Below are 18,066 nucleotides of genomic sequence, written 5' to 3' on the forward strand. Positions count from 1 at the left end.
AGATCCACAGCAGGCTCTATTCTTCTGCCCAGGGCTGGCATTCAGCCTGCATGTGTGGGGGTAGGCAGCCTGGTTGCCTCTGGCTCATGTCCATTCTGACTGGTCGATGTCTGTGTTGTACCTCTTGTTGAATATTTTGAACATCGCTCCTGATCATAGGCATATCGTCGGTAATATTGATTAATAGAAAATCTCTAGGCAGTTTCTGCAGACTTCAATTCTTGTCCCTGCTCTTAACCAATGACTTTAAAGAAATGGTAGAAAATACTATTTGGAGAGGAGATAAGCTTGATAAACTAGACTCCATCTCAAGCTCTTCACTTGAATAGTTTTTTGGGTCTTGGTCATAGTGTGTCTTTTCTAGAGGGAGCTTCCACGACTCCTACTCTAGATTATGCCCCTTCTCTGGACCCATAGCTTGCAGTGCTTCCCTAGTTAATACCCTCCTTATACTCCATCATTCCTACTTGTTTTTAGTGAACATCTGTCTTGCTGCAAGGTGCATAGGGTCAAGGATCTCATGGATCCTGGTTACCCCGTGTGCCAGAGCCTGGCACCAAATAGGTTCAGTTAATATTTGTTGAACAAATGAGATGAAATAGGTGTTGAATATCTATTAGATGACAGATGTGATACCTGTCCTCAAGGGGGTGGGTCATTCTTTAGAGGACACAGCAAAAACATCACCATGTGTTATGAGCTTGAATGGCACCTATTCAAGGTGTTACAGGAAAGGCAGTAAAGGGAGCAATGAAGCCACTGCTGGGGGCGTGTGAGGGTGGGTGGTGGGCCATGATATAATGGTGAGAATTGGGGTAAGACTTTCTCGTGAAGGCAAGTCTCAAAGTAGAAACTTGGAGTCTGCCAAGTGAGGAAAGCAGTCCGAGAAGAAAGAACTGCAGATAGAAGTTCAGAGGGTACTAAACAGATGTGGCATATTTGGAAACGGCTCTCATTCAAATTGACAAGAGTTAGAAGCATCAGGAAAAACAAAAATAACAGGCTAGAAAGGTCTTCTGAGGCATGCTGGGGGCTGGGCCCTACTTGCTATATGACAGGAAACTCTTATAGCATTTTAATGAGGGCAGTTAATTTTCTCAAAAACACAGAATGAGTGATAAGTATGGAGAATGGGTTGAAATCAAAGATTCTGGCAGTAGGGCTATTTCCTGTAGGGCAGGTCCTTCCTTGTTGCAGCATTCAAGGAGTAAGGGAGAGGAAATAGTTATAGGTAGTGATGATGTTTCTACATAGAGGGATGAAATCTGTGTCCCGACAGGCTGGGAAGCAATGAGCTGTGATTTAAGACTCTTCTATGACCTCTCTGTGCCTTGGTAACAGAACCTGTAAAATGTAGGGATTGGACTGGTGTATCTGCCACAGCCCTGAACACTAACCTTCTAGAACTCTATGGAATCATAAACTAATAAGATGAAATAAAGCAGGAACTAGTGCTATTTTGCTGGTACGAATAGTGTTGTGGGAACACAAATTATAAGGAAATCAACAGAAATACTGCCTCAGCAGCAAGTCAGCCTGACCAGTAGTGTGAGAGGAAGGCTGGCCAAGAGGAAGAGTGGGGAGAGACAGAGAGGTCCCGCCCTTTGGGCACCAGCCAGGGCCTCTCTCTGAGATTGTACTGGGCTTCACTTTTTCAGAGGGACATGGACAATCAAGAAGGACAAGGTAGCTGGAGTGGTGAAAAGCCCAATGTCCAGATCACAGGAAAACTGAATGAAAGAATTGGGAATATTTAGCCAGGAAAACAGAACATTGGAGGAAAATGTATTCGCTGCCTCCATAGGTGGACAAAATGCCCTTGTGGAAAAAGGTTTTGATTTTGTTGGACTTCAGCAATCAGGCTTAGGACCAATGAGTGGAAGTTTCTAAAACCCATGGTTTGGTCAAACATATGTAAAAAAAAAAAAAATCTACCCACTAAATAGGTTTTTCAAAAATGAAAGCAAATTTTATAAATTTAACTCATTTGCCCATAAACTTTTCATGTGGGAAAGACAGAGTTCTGTTTTGTTTAGTATCAGCCGTATTATATATATCACATATAATGCCTGTCACACATTGCTTGTTTGGCACCTATTTATTTAAAGAGTGAACAAGGAAGGTGTATTGAATGAGCTGTGAACTGTTTTTTCATCCCTGGTATTAAAATTAATGTCTCAATCCTTAGCACTTTTATTTACATCCCTTACCACGTTATATTCTAATTTGTGCTTTCCATCACTCTTTCTACATAGGCTGTGAGCTCACCAAAGTGAGGGGTTGAGTGCTCATTGTGTCTTCAGTGTTCAGTCTAGGCACATGGCAAGTGCTCATTTGAGGAGGGGGCCATCTCATTTATTATTTAAACCAGGACTCTTAAAAAAAAATAAACCAGGACTCTTTAAGAGTGAATGGGGTGCTGACCCAATGGGAACAAGCACCCCAGCATAAGATGGCTCCATGCTGGGCAAACCAGGTTGTTGTAGGTACCCTAATCAGTGAGTGCTGTTGAATGAATATAAAGTGAATGAGTTGAGGGAGCCTGCAGAGGCTTTTCTTCTATTGAGATTAAAAACTGCTCCCTGGGAATTCTACCTACTGGGCTTAGTTCTGTTTGACTAGACGCACAGAATGCATCAAGACTTCCTTTCACGTGGTCTTTAGGTATCTGAATTCATCTCTTGCTTCCCTTGTGCCGAATGTTCTCTCTTCTGGCCTAAACACTCCTAGTTTCTTTAAATACTCTTTTTTTACCTGGAGGTTAGCCCCACTCCATTTGAGGTTCTCTGCTTCTAAATAGGCTTCCATTTGACAAGGTCACTTTGGGTATTGTAGGCCTTGGCCCTTGCCAGTAAGTCTGGATTAGGGGTTCTGGCTGCTGACTCAGAGGCCTTCCCCAAACCTGTCAATAGCTGGGCTGTGCTTGGACTTTCCCTGGATGCAATGTCATTGCCTTGTTCACCTCGTTGATGGTCTTTTATCTTCTTTCTTCTTTGCTGTTTCTTTTCTTCTACTCTCCTTGTTTTCTTATGTCTTTCCTTTTCATTTTTTTTCCTCTAGATTTAATTAATCTTCTCAGACAATGTAGATCACTCTCAGCGTTTCAGTTGCTGTTTATTTTTATGGCAGCGAGTAGGGAGGGGATGTATAGATGATTCTCAAGGGTTCTAAACTTGCAGTGAGAGGCTGAGTGTTCTGCATCCTCTGCGTCCTACTTCTCTCATATCCCCCATGCTGGGAACTTGACAATCTACCAGTAAACTGACTGAGCACTTAAAAAAATAACTGAGAGATACTAAATTTTGATGATCCCATTCCCCTTGCAAAAAATGCTCTATATAAATGTACATTATTGTAAAATTGCTAGAAAGCCCTGAAGAGGGAACTGACCTTTTTCAGGTAAAGTCACATTATACCGTTGAGCTGTGTGTTCCATAAATTCTGAAATAAAACCCAAAGCCTCCAAAAGGTTAATAATCTCAACTAGAGAGGATTTTTTTTTTTTTCAGGAGAGGATGATGGTCTTTCTCATAAGCTTCTAACACTAGGTTAGTAGGTTCAACTGCATTTATAGGGGTAGAAGGATGGAAGAAATTGCATACCATTTTCTCTTTTTTCCCTAGTTTTATTGGGAAATAAATGACACACATCACTGTATAGATTTAAGGTGTACAGCATGATGGTTTGATTTACACGTATTGTGAGATGATCACCACAATAGGTTCAGCTAACATCCACTTCTCATATGGATCCAATAAAAAGTTTCTCCTTCTGATGAAAACTCTTAGGATTTTCTCTTTTAACTTTCCTATAGATCACACAGCATTGCCACCTGTAGTCATCATGTAGTCATCCCTAGTTGTTTATTTATCTTATAACTGTAAGTTTGTACATTTTGATCATCTTTAATTCCTCTCTCTCCCAAACTCCTTGCCTCTGGTAATGGCAAGTTACCAGATCAAGTCTGATCTCTTTTTCTAGGAGTTTTTCTTTTCTTTCTTTTTTTTTTTTCTTCAGATTTCACAGGTAAGAAAGCAATCATACAGTATGTGTCCTTCTGTCTGAGTTCTTTTTTTAAAAAAATGTTTTATTTATTTATTCATGAGAGACACAGAGAGAGAGAGGCAGAGACACAGGCAGAGGGAGCCTGATGCAGGACTCGATCATAGGACCCTGGGATCACACCCTGAGCCAAAGGCAGATGCTCAACCACTGAGTCATCCAGGTGCCCCCTATCTGAGTTATTTCAGTTAGAAGAATGCCCTCCGAGTCGATGCATATTGTCACAAGTGGTAGGATTTCCTCATATTTTTAATGACTGAATAATATGCTATTGTGTGTGTATATATATAAATATATATACTCCAGCTTCTTTATCCTTTTATCCATTGGTGAACACTTAGATTATTTCCACAGCTTGGCCATTGTAAATAATGTTATGAACATGGGGTGCAGATATCTTTTCAAGATAGTGTTTTTGTTACTTTTGGATAAATACCGAGAAGTAGAATACCTAGATCATACAGTAGTTTTATTGGTAACTTCTTGAGAGTCCTCCATACTGTTTTCCATAGCAGCTGTGCCAATTTACAGTCTCACCAGAGTGCACAAGGGTTTCCAGTCTCCTCATCCTCGCCAGCATTGTTACCTCTTGTCTTTTTTATGATGGCCATTCCTGCAAGCGTGAGGTGATATCTCATTGTGTGTGTGTATGTGTGTGTGTTTTTAAGATTTTATTTATTTACTTATGAGAGACACAGAGACATATACAGAGGGAGAAGCAGACTCCCTGCAGGGAGCCCAAGATGGGACTTGGTCCCAATACCCCAGGATTATGCCCTGAGCCAAAGGCAGACGTTCAACCACTAAGCCACCCAGGTACCCCCTCATTGTGGTTGTAATTTGCATTTCCCTGAAGACTAGTGATGTTGAGTTCTTTCTTTCTTTCTTTCTTTCTTTCTTTCTTTCTTTCTTTCTTTCTTTCTTTCTTTCTTTTTCTTTCTTTCTTTCTTTCTTTCTTTCTTTCTTTCTTTCTTTCTTTCTTTCCTTCCTTCCTTCCTTCCTTCCTTCCTTCCTTCCTTCCTTCCTTTCTCTCTCTCTCTCTCTCTCTCTCTCTTTCTTTCTTTCTTCTTTCTTTCTTTCTTTCTTTCTTTCTTTCTTTCTTTCTCTTTCTTTCTTTCTTTCTTTCTTTCTTTCTTTCTTTCTTTCTTTCTTTCTTTCTTTCTTTCTTCCTTCCTTCCTTCCTTCCTTCCTTCCTTCCTTCCTTCCTTCCTTCCTTCCTTCCTTCCTTCCTTCCTTCCTTCCTTTCTTTCTTTCTTTCTTTCTTTCTTTCTTTCTTTCTTTCTTTCTTTCTTTTCTTCTTTTTCTTTTCTTTCCCTGTTGGCCTTTTGTATATCTTCTTTGGAGAAATGTCTACTCAGGTCCTGTGCCCATTTTTTAATTGGGCTATTTGGTTTTTTTTTTTTTTTGCCATTGAGTTGTAGGAGTTCTTTGTATGTTTTAGATAATAACCCCTTATCAGATATGAGTTGCAAATATTATTTTCTATTCCCTAGGTTATCTTTTCATTTTGTTGATTGTTTCTTTTGCTGTGAAGAAGCATTTTAATTTGATGTAGTTCCACTCATTTATTTTTTATTTTATTGCTTGTAATTTAGATGTCATATCTGTAAAATCATTACTAAGACCCATGTCAAGGAGCCTTGTTCCTGTATTTTGTTCTAGGAATTTAATGGTTTCAGGTGTTTAAGTCTTTAAGCCATTTTGAGTTAGTTTTTGTCAGTGCTGTAAGATATGAGTCCAGTTTCATTCTTTTACATGTGAATATCCAGTGACCCCAGCACCATTTATTGAAGAGACTGTCTTTTCTTCATTGAATAGTTTTGCTTTCCCTGTCAAATTTTAGTTGACTGTGTATGCTTTGATCTATTTTGGGCTATCACTTCTGTTCATTGTTCTATTTGTCTTTCTTATACCAATACCATGCTGTTTTGATGACTATAGCTTGAAATTAGGAAATATAATGCCTCCTACTTTGTTCATCTTTTCCAGGATTGCTTTGGTGGGTCTTTGGTGGTTCCATATAAATTTGGAACTGTTTTACTGCTTCTATAAAAAAAAAAAATGCCATTGGAATCTCAATAGAGATTGCATCAATTCTATAGATTGCTTTTGATATTTTAGCCATTTTAGCAATATTAATTATTCCAATCTGCAAACATAGTATATCTTTCCATTTATTTGTGTTTTCTTCAATTTCTTTAATCAATGTCTTATAGTTTTCAGTTCACCTCCTTAGTTAAATTTATTCCTAAGCATTGTATTGGTTTTGATGCTGCTGTAAATGGGATCAATTTCTTTATTCCTTTTTCAAAAATTTCATTGTTGGTATATATAAATTCTATAGATTTTTGTATGTTAATTATGTATCCTGAATTCATTGATTAGATCTAACAGTTTTTTGGGTTGAGTCTTTAGGATTTTCTATATATGAAACATGTCAGCTACAAATAGGCTATTTTACTTCTTCTTTTCCAATTCTGATACCCTTTATTTTTCTTGTTTGATGAATAAACAAACAAGAACTTTCAGTACTATCCTGATCAGGAGTGGTGAGAATGGGCATTCTTGTCTTGTTCCTGACTTAAAGGAACAGCTTTCCTTCTTTTCACCATTGAGCATGATGTTTGCTGTGGGCTTGTCCTCCTTATTATGTTGAGATATGTTTTTTCTATACCTAATCTGTTAAGGACTTTTATCATGAATGGATGTTGAATTTTGTTGAATGCTTTTTTCTGTGTCTAATGAGGTGATCATAAGATCCTTTTCTTTCATTCTGTTAATGTAATGTATCACATTGATTGATTTGCATAGGTTGAACCATCCTTACATCCCATTCCAGGGATAAATTCCACTTAATCATGGTGAATGATTCCTTTTAATGTGCTGCTGAATTCACTTTGCTAGTATGTTGTTGAGAATTTTTGCATCTTTATCCACCAGGGATATTGGCCTATAGTTTTGTTTTGTTTTTTTTCTAGTAGTGTCCTTTTCTGGTTTTGGTATTGGGGTAATGTTGGCTTCCTAAAATGGGTTTGTGAGTATTCTCGACTCTTTGAAATTTTGGAATTTTAAGAAGGATTAATGTTCATCTTTTTAAAAATATTTGGTAACCTGGATTTTTCTTTATTGAAAAACTTTTGATTACTGGGTCAGTCTCCTAACTAGTAATTGGTCTGTTCATATTTTTATTTCTTCTTGATTCAGTCTTGGTGGGTTATATGTTTCTAACAATTTTTTTCATTTTTTTTTCTAGGTTGTCCAGATTTTGGGCATATAATAGCCTCTAATAATCCTTTGAATTTCTGTGATACCAATTGTAATGCCTCTTTTTTTCATTAATAGCTTCATTGATTAGGTTTTTGCTTTTTTCCTTGCTTAGTCTAGCTAAGGTTTTGTCAATTTTTTTTTATCTTTTCAAAGAAATAACTATTAGTTTGGTTAATCTTTTTTATTGTGTTTCTGTTTTCTATTTCATTTATTTCTGCTCTGATCTTTATTACTTCCTTTCTTCTGGTAACTTTGAGTTCAGTTTGTTCCTTTACTAGTTCCTTAAGGCATAGAGTTAGGATGTTTATTTGAGAACTTTCTTCTTAATATAGACATTTATTGCTATAAACTGCACTCTTAAAACTGCTTTTGCTGCATCCATAAGTTCTGGTATGTTGTATTTCCATTTTCGTCTCAAGAAAGTTTTTGATTTCTCCTTTAATTTCTTCTTTTTTATTTTTAAAGATTTTTCTTTACTTATTTGAGAAAGAGTGAGAGAGAAGGAGCAGAGGGAGGGGTAGAGGCAGAGGGAGAATGAGAAGCAGATTCCTCGCTAAGCAGGGAGCCCAATGCAGAGCTCAATCCCAGGACTCTGAGATCATGACCTGAGCTGAAGGCAGATGCTTAACTGACTGAGCCACCTAGGTGCCCCCTTTAATTTCTTCTTTGATCCATTGGTTCATCTTTGATCCAATGTTGTTTAATGTCCATGCACTTATACATTTTTCAGTTTTCCTCTTGTTATTGATTTCTAGTTTCATGCCATAGTGGTATGAAAAGATACTCGGTATGATTTCAATCTTCTTGAATTTGCTAAGACTTATTTTGTGGCCTAACATATGATCTATCCTAGAAAACATTTCACACATGCTTGAGAAGAAAGTGCATTCTGCTATTGTTGGGTAGAATGTTCTGTATATATGTTAGGTGTGTTTGGTCCATAGTGTTGTTCAGATCTGCTGTTTCCTTATTGTTTCTCTGTCTAGATGGTCTATCAGTTGTGGAGAGTGGGGTATTAAAGTCCCCAATTACTATTATATTACTGCTTACCTCTCTTTTTTGCTCTGCTAGTTTTTATTTTATATATTTAGGTCCTCTAATATTGGCTGTATAAATACTTATAATTGTTATATCTCTTTGATATCCTTTGTATTGACTCCTTTATCATTATATAATAATCTTCTTTGCCTTTTTTATCATTTTTTTAAAAGATTTTTATTTATTTATTCATGAGAGAGACACAGAGAGAGAGGCAGAGACACAGGCAGAGGGAGAAGCAGGCTCCATGCACCGGGAGCCCGACGTGGGACTCGATCCCGGGTCTCCAGGATCGTGCCCTGGGCCAAAGGCAGGCACCAAACCGCTGCGCCACCCAGGGATCCCCTTTTTTATCATTTTTAGTTTAAAGTCTGATATAAGCATATCTACCCCTGCTTTTGTGTGTGTGTGTGTGTGTGTGTGTGTGTGTGAGCATTTGCTTGAAATGTCTTTTTCCATTCCTTCATTCTTAGCCTATGTGTGTCTATAGGGCTAAAGTGAATCTCTTCTAGGCAGCATATTGTTGGATCTTGCTTTTGTTTTTTGATCCATTCAGCTGTTCTATGTCTTTCGGAGAATTTAATCCATTTACATTTAAAGTAATTGTTGATAGGTAAGGACTTACTATTGCCATTTTATTCATGTGTCCTGATTATCTTACAGATCCATTGTTCCTTGTTTCTTTCCTGCTGTGTTTTGTGGTTTTTGGCATCATGTTTCTTTTGTGTAGTAACTACAGGTTTTTCCCTTGTGATTACCATGAGGCTTACATAAAATATCTTAAACTTATAACATTGTATTTTAAACTAATAACACTAGGGATGCCTGGGTGGCTCAGTGGTTAAGTGTCTGCTTTCGGCTCAGGGCGTGATCCTGGAGTCCAGGGATTGAGTCCCACATCGGGCTCCCTTCATGGAGCCTGTTTCTCCCTCTGCCTGTGTCTCTGCCTCTCTCTCTCTCTCTCTCTCTCTGTGTCTCTCATGAATAAATAAATAAAATCTTAAAAAAAAAACTGATAACACTGTAACTTTGGTAGAAGTTATACTTTATACTTTTACTTCTTCTCCCCTTCTCATTTTAGGTTATTGCTATTATAAGTTACATATTTTTTATATTGTGCAACTAATAACAGATTGTATTTATGGTTATTTCTACTACATTCATTTTTAAAAACTTTTAAATTAGAGCTGTGAGTTATGTACCACTCTTACCACATTGCAGAATCTAACTATGACTCTATATTTACCATCCCCAGTGATATGTATGCTACCTTTTTGTGTTTTTATGATGTTAATTGGTGTTCTTTTATTTCTACTCAAAGAACTCCCTTAGCATTTTTTGTAAGGCAGTTCTGGTGGTAATGAACTCCTTCAGCTTTTGTTTTTTTGGGGAAAGTCATTATCCCCTTTAAATTTCTGAGGGACAGCTTTGCCAGGTATGAAATTCTTACACTGAATTCTTTGGTCAGGTGAGGGCAATGGTTTCTCTGTGTAGATGGGGAAGCCACGGGTTGTGCTCTCTGTTCATGTGCCACCATATGTAGGCTGTTGAATGGGCTCCATAGTTTCCTGTGTGCTCTGGTTAGATTCCGTGGTCAGATAGGCTGAAGGCTGTATCCAATCATGAGTGGGGCTACCAATTATATTGCCTGCTCAGGTGCAAAAGGAGAAATGTCTCTAAAACTGGTAAAGCTCTTTGCTGTTTTAATACAAGCTGAGCTGATCCATATCCCAAGTTCCTTGGCTAAACAGGGCCACTGGCTTTGCTCCACAAACTCTTGGCTCTGTCTGCCCTATCCTCAGCTGGAGCACCAGTGGGCCACATAGCTTTCGGGTATTTTCACTAACCCTTCTGGTCATATAGAGCTGGAAGGTGCTTTCAAGTTTGGTGGGGCTGTGACTCTGCACCTTGCCTGGGTAGGGGCAAACCAGGCTCTAGGGCCAGCAGAATTCCTTGTTTGAGGCTCCAAATCAGGCAGATCTGCACCACATTGGGTTCTCTGGTGGGAGTGTGCCTTCAGCTTGGTTCTATAGATGAGCAAAGTCACTGGCTGGGGTTCCTACTTGGTAACTCAGCCTGCCAAGATTCCCGAGTGCTGGTTGTTGCAAGCCCTTTCCCCCTCTCTGTCACAGATTCTCAGTGGCTGGGCCCACAAATTGCAATGCCTGTGGTGTGAGATCAGAGTAGGAGCTCCCACAAAGTGACCCAGAATGCTGGTGTTGTGCCCAAGATCGCAAATCCGAGGAACCACCAAGGAGCCGACACCGATGCAAACACACGAGGGTTTATTTACAAGCTCGAGCTTGGGTCCAAGTGTACCCGACACAGCGGAGCAGGGACTTGGACCTGGAGGTGGGTTTCAGCTTAGTTTTAAGGACTGGTCTAGGGGACCTCCAGAAGGGCTGGAGCAATTCCTCAAGTTCTGTTTACATTTTGATATGGGGCCTTCAAGGGCATTGAGCTCTGTTCTTATTTTAATAGGGGCTTCCTGCCACTGGCTTGGGCTCTGTTCTCATTCTAATAGGGGCTTCCTGCCCTTGGCTTGGGCTCTGTTTTTATTCTAATAGGGGCTTCCAGCCCTTGGCTTGGGCTCTGTTTTTATTCTAATATGGGGCTTTCTAGGACATTAAGCTGTAAACTGTTTTCTTCCTGTAACTGAAGTAAGGTAAAGTTCAGCTCTTCTTCACAGGGGCCTGGGATGGCTGTACTTGTGCTAACACTGAACTTAAAGTGGAATGGCTTTAATTTTCTCGGCCTCCACACTGGGGGATCTGGTTGTCCCTCCTGGATTTTCTTCTCCCACTGAAGGAATTTGAGGCTCATAGGAGACCTCTCCACATAGTGCTGTGCCATCCTGGGGGAGGGATTATGCGGTCAGTGTGTAGCTGCTTGTCTTACCCTCTGACGCAGTCTGTCTTGGTCTCTGGTGCAGCAGGGTACTTCAGCCTCATCCTCATGTTTTAAGATTCTCTCACTCAGTGGTGTCTCATTCTTTTTTTTTTTTTTTAATTTTTATTTATTTATGATAGTCACACAGAGAGAGAGAGAGAGAGAGGCAGAGACACAGGCAGAGGGAGAAGCAGGCTCCACGCACTGGGAGTCCGACGTGGGATTTGATCCCGGGTCTCCAGGATCGCGCCCTGGGCCAAAGGCAGGCGCTAAACCGCTGCGCCACCCAGGGATCCCGGTGTCTCATTCTTGTAGAGATGTTAGTTGTTCTTATGTGAGGGAGCAAACTCAGGAACCAAAAATATGTCACTATCTTGGTTACATCAGTTGTCAACATACTATTTTCAACTCCTAAATCATTACTTCTGCTCTGCCTGTTAGGTAGTTGTGGGATTCTAGGAAAGCCATTTCACCTCTCTGGGTTCTGCATTCTCATTTCTACAATGAAGGTTTTGACCGAAAGACCTTTAAAGCCTGTCTGCAGCTCTAGTATTTTATGATTTAACATAAATGTTTAGAAGTAACTGTCCTGTTGGACTTGTAGTGCTAGATACAATGTTTTCTGTGATTGTACATGGCTTACTGTGTAGGGGAATGGCAAGCTTCAGTCAAAAGAGGGTCTCAATAGGATTCTGGAGTCTAGAAGTTCATGTCAAGTCATTGGTTGAAGAAGCAGTCAATATATGGCAGTAGTTTAGAGTGCAGTGGACCAAGGTGCATCTTCCTCAATGTGTGACATTGGATCTACTACTTAAAATCTCATGTGTCAGATGTGGATAATAAAAGTACCAACTTTGAGGGGCTGATGGGGAATTAAAAGAGGTACTATGTAAATGCTGACATGGTTCTTGGGATGTAGTACATGGTCAATAAAAGTTTGCTATCATTTTTCATTTGTGTAGACGATCTCGTGGATGATCTCTGTGGTCCCATCGAGCTCTAAAAGGCTGTAACTTTTATGGCTCTGTGGAAAATGTAGTGGCAGATGGCCTCCAGTATGTTTGGTTAGCTGGAATTTGGAGAATGAGGGCAAAGATCACATGAAAGCTCCAAGCTTATGATAATGGTAAATGCTATTTTTGAGTTATGATACATTTACTAACATAGTGGAGACCTTTTTATTAACCATCCCTCTTACACGCATTTCTGTTCTGCAATCACACTTATATTTTCCCAGGAGGTCGGGGAAGTCAGGGATGCATTTTGTGAAACCCCCTGCTAGAGGCTAAGGAGTTGGGGCTATTAACCTATTAGAAATACACTGCCTGAGGAAAATGATTCCTTTAGTAAATCTGAAATGATCACAAAGGGTAAAAGATCGTATCTGGGCACTGATGGGGAGGAAGCGCTGGCTCAGGGCTGTGTCTGGCCTTACTCACAGTCCAGCTCTGGGTCCAAAGTCCACAAGCCCGAGGCTCTTCCCTGGATCTGCTTCAGAAGACTGTCTTTGACTTGTATGAGTGATTGTTCTCCTGGGTGCCCTGACCCTGACTGTGACCATATGAGAACATCATTAGAAACCTTTGTAACTCTCTCCAGCCTATTACTCAGCTTAGCATGGCACAGCTGGGGCAGGATAGTGAAAGGTAGCTTGCGTGTGCAGATTGGTGTGACTGGGCTTGGAAGGCCGCTTAGCAGAAGAAACAAGTGATTGAAACCCAATGCATGGTAACTGTCTAGTAAGGGGCTATTTTATTGTGATGTTTGGCCTTAAACCTGTTGTATCACATGCCTGACTTTTAGAGTGAAATTAAAAATTAAAAGTTAAAATAGGTTTTTCTTAAAATCAGTGTAAGACATAGTAAATTTTGAAGAAACCAATGCATACCAATTCAGTGGCTCTTTATATTTAATAGTAAATAATAGAATCTGTAAACCAAATAGAATGACCTGTTAACTGCATGTAAAACGAAATTAGGGTCAATGCAAATTTCAAATAAGCACCATACCTGGTATATTTAACTGGGACATTGCATTTTAAAATCCTCTCTACTACATCCCACCCATCCCCTGCATTTCTTTCTCAGTGGACAGTGCTAATCTTAGAGAAGAATCATAAAGGGTTTTATCTTTTCAGGTGTAGGGACTTCTCTTTTGACTCTGGGGTTGCCACAGTGCCTGTGAGACACCATCATCTGACACAGGGTGAGACTGCTCATTAGTAAGATCAGTGATATGATTGAAGGTGTATAGACGAATAATATCTTAAAAATTCAGTTATTCATTTAGAACCCATTTAATCAGATACAATTAAAACAAGATGAGAACTGAAATTAAACCAAAATAAATAACATTTGACCCTCAGCTCCTACCTGTGACTTTTTATGTCTCAGTCTCCAAGATCAACGGAATGCCATGTCCCTGGAGTGGCTTGCTTACACTGATCCCACACCTTCCTAGTCCTGCCCCCACCTGTGCCCCTGGCAAGTGTTCAGCAGTCAATGAGGACTTTTTCCTTGTTATCTCCAGCCCCTCCAATGTACCTGGCCTTGTACATGGCTCTGATTTTGTTCCGGTCATGGTGATCTCATCAGTGCAGTTTAGCTTCAACTTTCCTCATTGGTTGGGAGCTGTCCATCACAGGTAGCACTAAGCCTAGGCTACAGTGTGAATTGCTTGCCTGGGAGTTGACCCTCAATTTGCATTGGCCTTTGGCACACATGCTCCTTTCTGACTTCTGACTATGCACCTGCTTCCACTCTTGGCTATGTCCCTTCCCATTGGCCTCCATGCTCCTTGAGTTTAGTGAGGTTCTGGCCATGACTTGCCCTAACACTCTCCTATGCTTACCTTCTCACTCATCTCCTTTCTGTTACATGATGTCACAGACCAATCCCTTTCACTGCTATTCTTTTCATAGGATGCTGCCCTAGAATCGCTGTTGGCTCTCTGGATTACAGGGTGTGTCATGGAAGAACAGTGCGTTGCAGTCAGACTCTGGGCCTTCCAAGCCCAGACTCTGGTCCAGACTTTCTACTTGCTAGTTGTATAACCTTAAGTCAGTGAACTCTTTGTGTATCTTATCTGCAAAATGAGAATAATAATGGTACCTACCCTACTTACCTTAAAAGTGATTACGAGGACTAATGATCCTGGGTGTATTTTTGGATTTTAATTTGCTAGTCATCTATCTTCTCTGGAGAAGGGACTGTTCAAATCTTTTGCCCATTAAAAAAAAAAAAAAAAAACTGAATTGTTTTCCTTTATTGAGTATTTAGAATTCTTTACATATTCTAGATATAGGTCTTTTACCAGATACATACTTTGCAAAAATCTCTCCTAGACTGTGCTTGCCATTTCATTCTCTTAGTAGTATTATTAGAAGAGCAAAAGATTTTAGTTTTGAAAAAGTTTAATATGTTCTTATAAATAGTATTGTTTTTCCTTTGGGGCCTATTTAAGAAATCTTTGCGTACCCAAATATGCTTTGTACCTGTGGTTTTTTTTTTTTTCCTTAGAAGTTTTACAATTTTTGTTTTATAGTTAGGTCTATCATTCATTTTAACTGTGTGTGTGTGTGTATGTATTTGTGTCATGTGAGGTCAGGTTGAAGTTCATCATTAGTCATTAATGAAATAACCACAATTTGCTATCACTATGTAACTATAAGAATGGATAAAACTAAAGACCGTACCAACTGTTAATGAGATTTTGGAAGTGTTGAAGCCTCATGTACTCCTGGTAGAAAAGTAAAATGCTATAACCACTTTGATAAACAATTTGAAATTTCTTAAAAAGTTAAACATACACTTAATCTACTTGTGTAGGTATTTATCCAAAAGGACTGAAAACATATATACCTACAAGGATTTATGCATAAGTGTCTACAGTTGTTCTATGTATAATTGCCCCAAACTGGAAACAACTCAAATGTCCAATCCATAAGAGAATGGCTAAATAAATTATGGTATATCCATAAAATGGAATACTAGTGAGCAATTGCATGGCTGAATCTCAAAATAATTATGGTGAATAAAAAGACAATATCATACAAATCCATCCAAATAAAATTTTACAAAATGTAAACTAATGGAAACAGAAAGCAGATCAGTGTTTGCCTAGAGATGGGGGTGGAGTCAGCGTGGAGTGGCTATGAAGGGGCATGAGGAAGGTTTGTGGGGTACATTGGTGAATGTAGCAATGGCTTCACAGAACATACATATATGAAAGCAAACTAAATTGTATGCTTAAAACATGCAGTTTATTGTATATCAATTATCTTATTAAAATTGTTAAATGGGGAAATATTAGAATAAAGATTCACCAATGTAAAAAAAAAAAAAAAAAAGGAAGTGTGGGAGGCAATTCTAAGTCCCCAGTGAGCTAATGCCTGGGAAACTGCATTGATAGCCTAAATCTGCTCTAGAAATGTGTATGGTCATCATTATCTGTGCCATATAGATTAGGAAATTTTCCAGTGAGAGGAGCAGACCAGTTTCTGGAGGGCCTCAAAATCTAGTTTTCCCAACTCCACCCAGGGAAAATGTCAACTAAGATTATAACACACATGACTGGAAAAAGGCCTGATTGCATCCTGGGACATGCAGACCCTCAAAGGATTTCTCTTGACCATATCCCAGTCCCCTCATCCCCCTCATTCCCCTCTCTCACTCCCAACAAAAAAACAAATAGTGATGCGGAGCATTTTCTCTTGGGCTTGTTGGCCATGTCTATGTCTTCCTGCTGTGGGCTATTTGTAGATGGCTTTTAAGATGCTGAGGAATGTTCCCTCTATCCCTACACTCTGAAGAGTTTTGATCAGGAATGGGTGCTGTATTTTGTCAAATGCTTTCTCTGCATCTATTGAGAGGATCATATGGTTCTTGTTTTTTTTTTTTTTCTCTTGATATGATGTATCACATTGATTGCTTTATGAGTGTTGAACCAGCCTTGCATCCTGGGGGTAAATCCCACTTGCTCATGGTGAATAATCTTCTTAATGTATTGTTGGATCCTATTGGCTAGTATCTTGTTGAGAATTTTTGCATCCATGTTCATCAGGGATATTGGTCTATAATTCTCCTTTTTGGTGGGGTCTTTGTCTGGTTTTGGAATTAGGGTGATGCTGGACTCATAGAACGAGTTTGAAAGTATTCCCTCCATTTCTATTCTTTGAAACAGCTTTAGCAGAATAGGTCTTATTTCTTTTTTAAATGTTTGGTAGGGTTCCCCTGGGAAGCCATCTGGCCCTGGACTTTTAGGACACCTGTACCCCAATGTTCATAGCAATGTCCACAATAGCCAAGCTGGTAGGAGCCACGTTGTCCTTCAACAGATGAATGGATAAAGCAAAAAATATATATATATAGGGATCCCTGGGTGGCGCAGCGGTTTGGTGCCTGCCTTTGGCCCAGGGCGTGATCCCGGAGACCCGGGATTGAATCCCACATCGGGCTCCCGGTGCATGGAGCCTGCTTCTCCCTCTGCCTGTGTCTCTGCCTCCCTCTCTCTCTCTCTGTAACTATCATAAATAAATAAAAATTAAAAAAAAAAAGAATGATGGAGCTTTAAAATATATATATATATATATATTACTCAGCCATCAAAAAGGACAAATACCTACCATTTTCTTCGATGTGGGTGGAACTGGAGGGAATTATACTGAGTGTTATAAGTCAATCAGAGAAAGACAATCATTATATGGTTTCACTCAGATGTGGAATATAAGAAACAGTGAAAGGACTACAAGGGAAAGGAGGGAAACTGAGTGGAGAAAAATTAAGAAGACAAACCATGAGACACTCTTAACTCTGGGAAACAAAGAGTAGCCAAAGGGGAGGAGGGTGGAAGGATGGGGTAACTGGGTGATGGGCACTAAGGAGGGCCCTTGATGTTATATGTTGGGAAATTGAATTTAAGTAAAATATTTTTTTAAAAAGTCTGTCCCTTAGGCCTGGGGGAAAAAAGAAAGTTGTTATGGGTTAATTTGTGCACTCCTCCCCCAATTCCTATGTTGAAACCCTGACTCCCAGTACCTCAGAATGTGACTGTATGCAGATAGGGGTTTTTAAAAGTTAACTAAGCAAAAATGAGTTCATAAACTGTCCAATCTGATCAGTATCCTTAGAGGAAGAGATTAGGGCACATAAATACATAGCCCAAGGGATCTCCATGTCAGGACGCAGTGAGAAGATGGCTACATATAAACCAAGGAGACAGGCCTCAGGTGAAACCAATCTCCTGACACCTTGATCTTAAACTATAGCCTCCAGAATTGCAAGAAAACAAATATCTGTCATTTAAGAGGTCCAGTGTGTGATATTTTGTTGTGGTAGCCCTAGCAGACTAATATAAGAATTGAGGTAGGTTGTTTTTCCTAATATTAGGCATATATTATCATGACTGGGCAGGACTCGAACATCCATCTGACTTTAAATTTTACGGTCTCACCAAAACCCCTGGGTTTTCATCTTTCCATGAGAGATTGATGGTGATGCTATGAGGCAGCTAAGGAGAACACCATTTCCACAGATAAGCTGCTGCTGTCAGAAGGAAATGTTTCTGAGTACCTAACAGATCACATTCTAAAAGCAAGCCACGGGCAGTTGGCTAGCTCATTTGGAAAAGCATTCAACTCTTGATCTTGAGGTCATGAGTTTGAGTCCCACATTGGGTGTAGAGATTACTTAAATAAAAAACAAATAAATAAATAAAAGGAAGCCAAAACATCCTTTCCTTCCATCAGTTTACTTGCTTGGGTGTGATGACTGTCACATTTAGAGGTGATTTGCTTAAGGAAGGTGCATTTTC

This window comes from Canis aureus, chromosome 24, assembly GCF_053574225.1.
Source record: "Canis aureus isolate CA01 chromosome 24, VMU_Caureus_v.1.0, whole genome shotgun sequence".
In the NCBI taxonomy this organism is placed as follows: Eukaryota; Metazoa; Chordata; class Mammalia; order Carnivora; family Canidae; genus Canis; species Canis aureus.